Source organism: Molothrus aeneus, chromosome 2, assembly GCF_037042795.1.
Source record: "Molothrus aeneus isolate 106 chromosome 2, BPBGC_Maene_1.0, whole genome shotgun sequence".
Taxonomy (NCBI): domain Eukaryota; kingdom Metazoa; phylum Chordata; class Aves; order Passeriformes; family Icteridae; genus Molothrus; species Molothrus aeneus.
Genome location: NC_089647.1, coordinates 54,085,025 through 54,093,125, shown reverse-complemented (window position 1 = coordinate 54,093,125; position 8,101 = coordinate 54,085,025). Strand labels below are relative to the sequence as shown.

At 45.3% G+C, this 8,101-nt stretch overlaps 1 pseudogene; it reads right to left on the bottom strand.

Moving 5' to 3' along the window:
* Positions 1-5,539: 5,539 nt before the first annotated feature.
* LOC136571397 (cyclin-A1 pseudogene) lies at positions 5,540-6,613 on the bottom strand (annotated as a pseudogene).
* Positions 6,614-8,101: the final 1,488 nt, after the last annotated feature.

Below are 8,101 nucleotides of genomic sequence, written 5' to 3'. Positions count from 1 at the left end.
GCCTGGCCCTCTGTGTTTCCAAACGTGTTTAAGAAGAGGAGAAGCTCTTCTCAGCTCTCCCAAAATGACAGGCTTGAGATGAAATCAAATCCTGAAGTAATTCCAGAAGTCCCACGTGCAAACATATATACTGAAAATATTCTTATGTCACTTCCCTAACATCAAGCTTAACCTCATGTCCCCCTGAAGCAGGTGTTGCCAAGACACCTTACTCAAAGTTCATGTCAGTATTCTGCTCACTATGGACCTGTTTCCGCACATGCAGAAGAGTTTTCTAGGGTGGGATCTTCTAATTTTAAAAAAATATCTTTGCCCTTAGTGGAAGTGCAAGCAAGAACTGTAAGACTATCTCATAGACCCTGCTGCAAAAATTATTGACTTCCTATGGGATCACTGGATTTTTCATTCAGCAGAACCTGTGTTATAGTAAACTTGTGTGTCTTTACAAGATAAAGGCAATTCTGCACTGAAAAGGTTTGTCTGTGAAGTATCAAGGAGTACAGACAGTATAGACAATTTTTAAGTTGCTCCTTGGAAAAATATTTTTATCTGATGGCAATTTTGACAGTTGAAACAAAGAATTTACCAAAGTTCAGCTACAAATATATTTTTTACCTGTTCTAAATGTCAGAAATAGCACATAACTGTCACTATTCAACAGAAACCCACAAAATTTTCCATTAAAGCAAGAAGCAATCTTTTTTTCCCAGTATGCCTTCGGGTCTTATTTTGTTTTGCTGTAGCCTCTGACCTCACTTGTATTCAATATTTCTGTAATACATATTCCCACAGCAGTTTGTCTATCAAATTGATTTACAATACAGTAGAGTATAAATAACCAAGTGATAATTTTCTATACTTAAAAATACCCTGTCAGGGACCCAGTTCAAAGTTTCTCTGATGACAAAGGGAACATTCCTACTTTAACCACTGAACATTAAACTGATCTTAGTTTATTGGTCTGGAGAGAGACCTACAGCCAGTGTGAAAAAGTACAGGTCTAGCCCTGAAAGTTACTTTATTTTAAGAGACCCTCACACATAAAATTTGCACAAACTTTTCCTTTAGGAATGTCTTGTTGATTAAAATGTACAAAGCCAACTTTCAACTGCTCAGTCTTGGTCCTGTATAGCAGAAAAGGACAGAAAAGTTTTCAGCAACCCATCATAGGATTGCAACTGTACTAGGGAAAGACCTGTACGATGACAAGGATCAGAGGAACTACCCATTGATTTATCTGGCTAAATCTCCTCCTGCTCTCAAATGAAATACAGTGTAAGTTGGAGCAGGACCAGTTCATATTCTCTGTTCATAAATCCAGGACACAGGCTAAGAGATTTTATGGCTAATGACAGTCAACCTCAAAGAAGAGGAACTCACTTCTATTCACTTTTCCTTGAAGACTGTGTTATTAGGACATCTCAGATTTATGAGCTTGCAATTCATCTGCCTTAAAATTGATTTGCTCTGCTGCCTGACAACAACATTCATAAGGCATTACTGAACCAATGGTTAAGACAGTTATACCCCAGAGTACTGAACTTTGGCTTGATCTCAAGGTTAATGAGCCCAGTTTCTGGTGTTATTTTGGGCAAGAATTTGTCCTACTCCCAGGTAGCAGAGAAGGCCATTGAATCAGGCTTCATGCAAGGAGGGACTTCAGTTTCAGGTAAGATTTTGTCATCAAATGCTAGCCTCAGGCCTTGACACCTTGGAAACCAAATCTCTGCCACTATTACCTCTGAATTATTACTTTTTAAACCCAATTATTAGGTATCTTGGGCATCCCCATGTATTGCCAAAGGAAATTTAAATTGTTCTACATTTTCAAAAGGAAGAAGGTGAAGCAGTTCAGCACAGTTCAGCACACCAGGCAAAGAATGTGTTTCTCCAGCTAGCAACTGACAATGCCAGTTTGCTGATGGAGATTTTTTTATTCCATTCCTGATTATCTTTAGCTGAGGATATTTGCAAAGATTAGGTTTTTCCCAGTTAAAATGTAGAATTTGCATAGTCAAAGCAGTTGTTCTCATAGAGACTGTGCCCATTTAGAGACAGGCAGACAAGAACAGTGCATGCTGATATCTTTGTGCACAGGTGTACTGAGATATTGTGTACCAGGTCTTCACCTGCAGGCACCTACTCCTGCTCAGTCTGTGTGTGATAAGGCAGTTAACATATCTTTGCAAATTTGCTTCTGAAGAAAGAATCCCCTAGAGGTAACATTAATCACCAAATTCAGGGCTGTGTGACACTCTCTAAGTCGATTTTCTCAACACCTTCCTCTGGTCCCTCATAGCTACAAGTAACCACCAGGAAAACCTCTCTAATAGGCACTTGCCTGAACGATGTGTAATACTGTCCTAAGACAGTAATCCAACAAATTCCCAAAGTGACCTTTCCCAGTTCACATCTCTATGTTGTTTTTGCTCGTTAAGGTGGTTATTCCTACTCTACAACCCAGTTACAGAGAATAATGATCCCTCTCTATGCTGTATCCATCAGTTTAAATGCTGGAAAAGGTTATAATTTCTGCTCCTGACCTTCTTTTCTGGAAAAAGAAATTTGTTCAGGGTTCTCTTACACAACCCAAAGTTTTTAGCATTCTCACTACTATTTTCTGTGTTTCCTATGCATTCTTATTCTACTTTACAGATCAGTACCGGTGCTCCAATTGAGGTCTCATCAGCACAGTGAAGAGACACACATTTATTTCCATGTGCTATGCACATCACACTTTTTGCAATACATTCCCAGAAAGGATCCAGCTTGTACTCCACTCCAACTCTCAAATAATTTTTCACAGTACAGCTGCACTGGCAGATATTTCTCATTTGATAGGTGTCTTTTACTTTTTTCTTCCTTAACCACAGTTCTTTGCTCTTGCCTTGGTTGAACTCCCTCTTGTTGATTTTGGATCTGTTGCCTTCTTGTGAAGGCCGCGATGACCTGGTATCGGAGTCCAGCACGGCGATCTCCTCCTTGGGATCCTTCGTGGCCAATAACGGACGCTAACACCAATGTGGTGGACGGTTAAAGGCCTTTATTGAGGGGTCTCAAGGGTATTTATGGACTAAGGGGTTTCTCTACGTCAGACAGGGGTTTGGCTATACTTTCTAGGGCTAGTATGGAGTGGAAAGTTACTGGCATCCATAGGTTAGGGGGTCTACACGTTTGGCTACATTCCAAGGGTGATCCTTATCTATGGGGAGAGGGGGCAGAAGGATTCCTGTAATTTTCCGTCACAGCCCAAAATCTTCCGAACGCCTGTCCCTATGCCTACCACAGGATCACTTCTCCAAAATATCTAGATTATTTTAAAATAAAATCTGGCCCCGTCAAAGTACTTCCAATTCTTATCAAATTTGTTTATTTTAAGAAGATTATAAGCATTTGTCACATTCCATCTTCCGAGACATTAATGTCTATACTGGGTAAAACAAGATAGACCTCCACAAGACTCCACTTAAAACGCACTGCCAATTTCAGTTGAAATAAATCTTAACAGTTTTTAGAGCAAATTTAATGCGATTATTCACCCCACTCATCATTATTTCATCTAGATCATTCCCTAATTTGCTTATGCAAGTCAATTCCAAAAGTCATGCTCAGGTCAAGATATATCACACCTTTTAATTCCCCTTAATAAGCCATATAAATGTTTTAACATGACTTGTTCTTGACCAATTCATATTGGCTGGCACATATCACCAAATGAGTGTCTGTATGGGCCTTTAAACTGCTTTATTTAGATATGGTGCCTAGGGATATGGTTTGGTGGTAGACTTGGCAGTGCCAACTTAATGGACCTCTTAGATCTTAGAGGTCTTTTCCAATTTAAGTGATTCTGTGATTCACTAGATCCTCCTTTTCCTCCTTCTCAGTGACCTGTGCAATGTCTTTCACCTGCTGTCTGGACACCGCTGAGGAACTGAGAGCATCAACTTGCTCCAGGTAACCTGCTCTGTTTGTCTCTTTCCATCTGGAGTCATGCAGCCTTTTCTTGATGCTTTTCACAAACTTCACCACTTGGAACACAGTTTGTGTGACAGCCTTTCTGTTCTTCCCTCTATGTACTTTACCCAAGGCCAACAACTAACCAGGGAATGTGTCAGAACCCAGGACATTCCTCTAGCTTCCCTGGAGGACTCAAGGCCCTGGCAAGGGGCTCAGAGGCCTTGGCACAGAGTCAAAAACACCTGTGCCTTCGATTTTAGCCCATGGAAAAAATTACCAACTTTGTGTGAAGATTTACAAGCCACCAGAGTTTGAGTAGAATGATAGTTAATTTGTCACAGGGCGAAAAAGTAGAATTTTGGGGATTTAGAATGGCAGTTCAAGAGGCAAGATGGAGGAATCTGGGCATGTTCTGTCCTTCTCCTTCTTCTTCTTCTTCTTCTTCTTCTTCTTCTTCTTCTTCTTCTTCTTCTTGTCCTCCATGTTGCTGCCGCTTGGGGCGTGGCGTCCCGGGTTGAGGATGGCTCGGTGGCAGCACCTTTGCCACATGGACTAAGTACACGCACACACCAATGTGGTGGACGGTGAAATGGCGTTTATTAATGGTTTCACGAGATCATTTATAACAGGGGTTAACGGTAAAGTAAAGGTAAAAGGGGAGGGGTTTGGGTTCCACCTGAGCGTAACATCGCGATATCTTCCCACATTTCCCCCCCGCTTTTATGACCAGCTAAAAACATAGAAAATGCTAAGGTTAAACCTGATAAGTGGGAAACATGTGTAACTGGCAAAATGCACTGAACTTGAACAATGTAACACAACCACAACAAACTTGTAATTGTAAATGTTTAACAAATGAAAAGCTAACTATCTCTAACTGGGTTTTTCTAAAAAACAACACGAACTTGTTTAAAATATAAGGCGATCAGTCATGGGGGCTGACTGAACCGTGACTTTGGATATGTTCGCAGGACCTCCTCAGTTTTTTGGTTGACACCACAGCACCGAATTATCCTCCCAGAGTCTGCGACCTGTTTGACCTTAAAACTAGAGAGATTTGGAGAGCTCATGTCCGTACTCATGTTCTCTCCAAAACGCCCTTTGAACCTTTGACGCAGGAAAAACTCCGGGTTCATTGGCATTCCATTCAAGTAGAGCCAGAACCTGGCCAGAGTTCGAACTCTACTTGATGGATACCACTTAAAACAAGACTTTCAAAAACAACATTTATGTGAACCATGACTGATAACATTTTTGTTGAGCTTTTTCCCCCAGTCCTTCTCTGCGACGGCCTCTCCTTTAGTTCGGTCACTGAGTTTTTCACGACCCCGGTACGGTCTGCCATCGGGCTGCTTGATGATTCATCACAGCCTTTAGGAAGTGGGGTATACGGGCCGCGGAGGCATCTGAGGATTCAGTCCTGCAAAACAAGCTTTACAAATTTCATTAGTTTTTGCCCTGAAGGTCCAGTTTTATCGACTTAAGTGGGCACCATTTAATTTTACTATTTTTCTTAACGGCTGCGTACCCTCGCCCTGTGAATACCAGCCTCCAACCTGTTTCCCATTCTCCTAACTCATTTTTAATCATGACTTGTGGGCCTTCCTCTAGTGCCCCGGCAGCCCAGTGTCACGATGTTAAGGTGTTCTTCTGGCCAGAAAGATCTGTTCACTGTATAGTTTGCTAAACAGTAGCCTGCTGCAGCAATTTGTGAAGGAAGGTACTTCAGAAGAGGATCAACTTGAAGGAGACTCAGCTCTGCAAGATACCTTGCAAAGTTCTCTGTCCTCATACAGATTCCACGTCTCTGAATATACTGAAGGAGAAACTGGCTGACGGTTGGGGCTGTTAGGTCAAAACCCAGCACTTTGAGAAGCAAGTTTTCCATTCTTAGCAGCTGCTTCTTTGTGTAGGTATCATCTGTTTTATAGACAAATTCATCCACATCTGGTGGGTAGATCTCTTCATACTTCGCAGCCAGAAGAATTGCTGCTGTTCCCACAAGCTGTAACTTCCCTCTGAGAGCAGACATGCAGGAACGAAACCTGTCCAGGAAGTTCACTGCCAAGTACAATGTCTCTGTCCGAAGTTTATACTCTTCCCCTACTTCCACCAGCTGGTCTACCAGGATAGCACGCATTCCTGTTGTGATATCTGGCTGCTTCTTCATGTAATAGGGCTTGGGCCTAAATCTTACTTCTGCCTCTTGGAGGTACTGATAAATGTCTTCTGCATACTCTCCCACAGCCAGAGTTACAACATCTTCCACTACCATAGGAGAGCCTGAACTCAGATCCAGCAGCTGATGAATACTGGATGTCATTGCACTGGTATCCAGTTCACAGTGGCTTAATTCCAGCTCTTCAGACACTTGGCAGCTGTAGTTTTCTTTATCTTCTGAATCATCTATGTAGATAGCAAAACCTTGCTTTGATGCAGCACTGATGATGCAGTTGGGCACTTCATCTTTTCTAGATGAAGTGATGGTGTTTCCAAAGCCAGGGAAGCGCTTGATAACAGCAGCACCCTGGACGCCGGGCCGCTGCTGCCCGTTTTCTGTCAGCACCCCAAGCATGGCCCGGCCGCCGCTGCTGAGGAGGGCGGTGGGGCAGGATTCCCGCCGCCCCACACGGCTCTTCTCTCTGGTGCGATGCATTGCCCTGACATCGGTACCGCGCTGCCTGGCTCCGCTTGCCACCAGCCCATGGAAGGGTCCGGCCGCCCTGCGCTGCCCAGGCTGCCCACTGGCCCTGCATAGGCGCGGCCGCTGGAGGTGGCAGCTGTTGGCCGCGGCCGGTTGGGAGCCCAGCAGCTCAACCCCTGGCGCAGCACCTCACGCCTCCAAGTCAATAGTGGCGCCCTGCGCCTCCGAGTCAACGGCAGTGCCCTGCGCCTCCGAGTCAACGGCTGCACTCCGCACCTCCGAGCTAAAGGCTGCACCTCACACTTCCTCTAGCAGCCCGTCCCAAAATGACCATTTTTTCCCCATAGTAGGGGTGCCTGGGCTCGGGAGCCACGAAGAGCGCTCCCGCGGCTGCGAATCCCCACACTCAGTGGACCCACAATCGTCCGCATCCTGCCGGGGCTCCTCCTGAAAACAGTCCTGGGTGGCCTTCCACTTTCTCTGCTCCTGCTGAACTTGCTGATCCTTTTTCAGAGCCTGCATGACCCTGCCCCATAATTTTAGATTTCGCCCCGAGCCTGAGGATATAGCCTCCTCTGCTAGGGCCTTGGTACAATCATCTCACACTTCCGGGTGGAGAATATCCACCAGCTGCCCACTTACCCCAATGTGCAGGAGCCTCGACACCGCGAGGATAAAGCCTCTCAGCTCACAATCTATGCCCCACTGTCTGTGAATTTTAAAAATTACCTTGGCAAGGGGCTCCATCCTCTCCTTTGCTGGTTTTCAACGCGAGACCTCCTCTTTCGCCAGCTTCTGGTGCGAGACTTCCTCTTTTGCCGATTCGCGACACGAGACCTCCTCTTTCGCCAGCCGCGGCACGAGACTTCCTCCTTCGCTGATTCCTGGTGCAAGACTTCCTCCGTCATCGGTCCTAGGCACGAGCCTTTCTCTTTCGCCGGCTCCTGGCGCGAGCCTTCCTCCTTCGTCGATTCTCAGCGCGAGACTTTCCCCCTTCGTCGGTCCTCTGGGAGCGTCCTCCCCACCAGAGACAGTCCTGCTGCTCTGGCTGCCGTTCACTCGCCCAGGTGATTCCCGCTTCCCGGATCGTTCCCGGGTTCTCAGCACCACTTGTTGCCGCTGCTTGGGGCGTGGCGTCCCGGGTTGAGGACGGCTCGGTGGCAGCACCTTTGCCACATGGACTAAGTACACGCACACACCAATGTGGTGGATGGTGAAATGGCGTTTATTAACGATTTCACAGGGTCATTTATAACAGGGGTTAACAGTAAAGTAAAGGTAAAAGGGGAGGGGTTCCGCCTGAGCGTAACATCGCGATATCTTCCCACACCTCCATCTTCTGCTGTGATGGTGACACTTCTGGATTGGTTTAGAGTAGGGACAGACTGTCTAACATAGGTGATAGGTACTGGAAAATTATTGTAAATAAAGTACACGTAGTTCTTAGTATAAAAAGCTAACACCACCCCAAGGGTGGTCAGCGTGCCTCAACCCAACCTG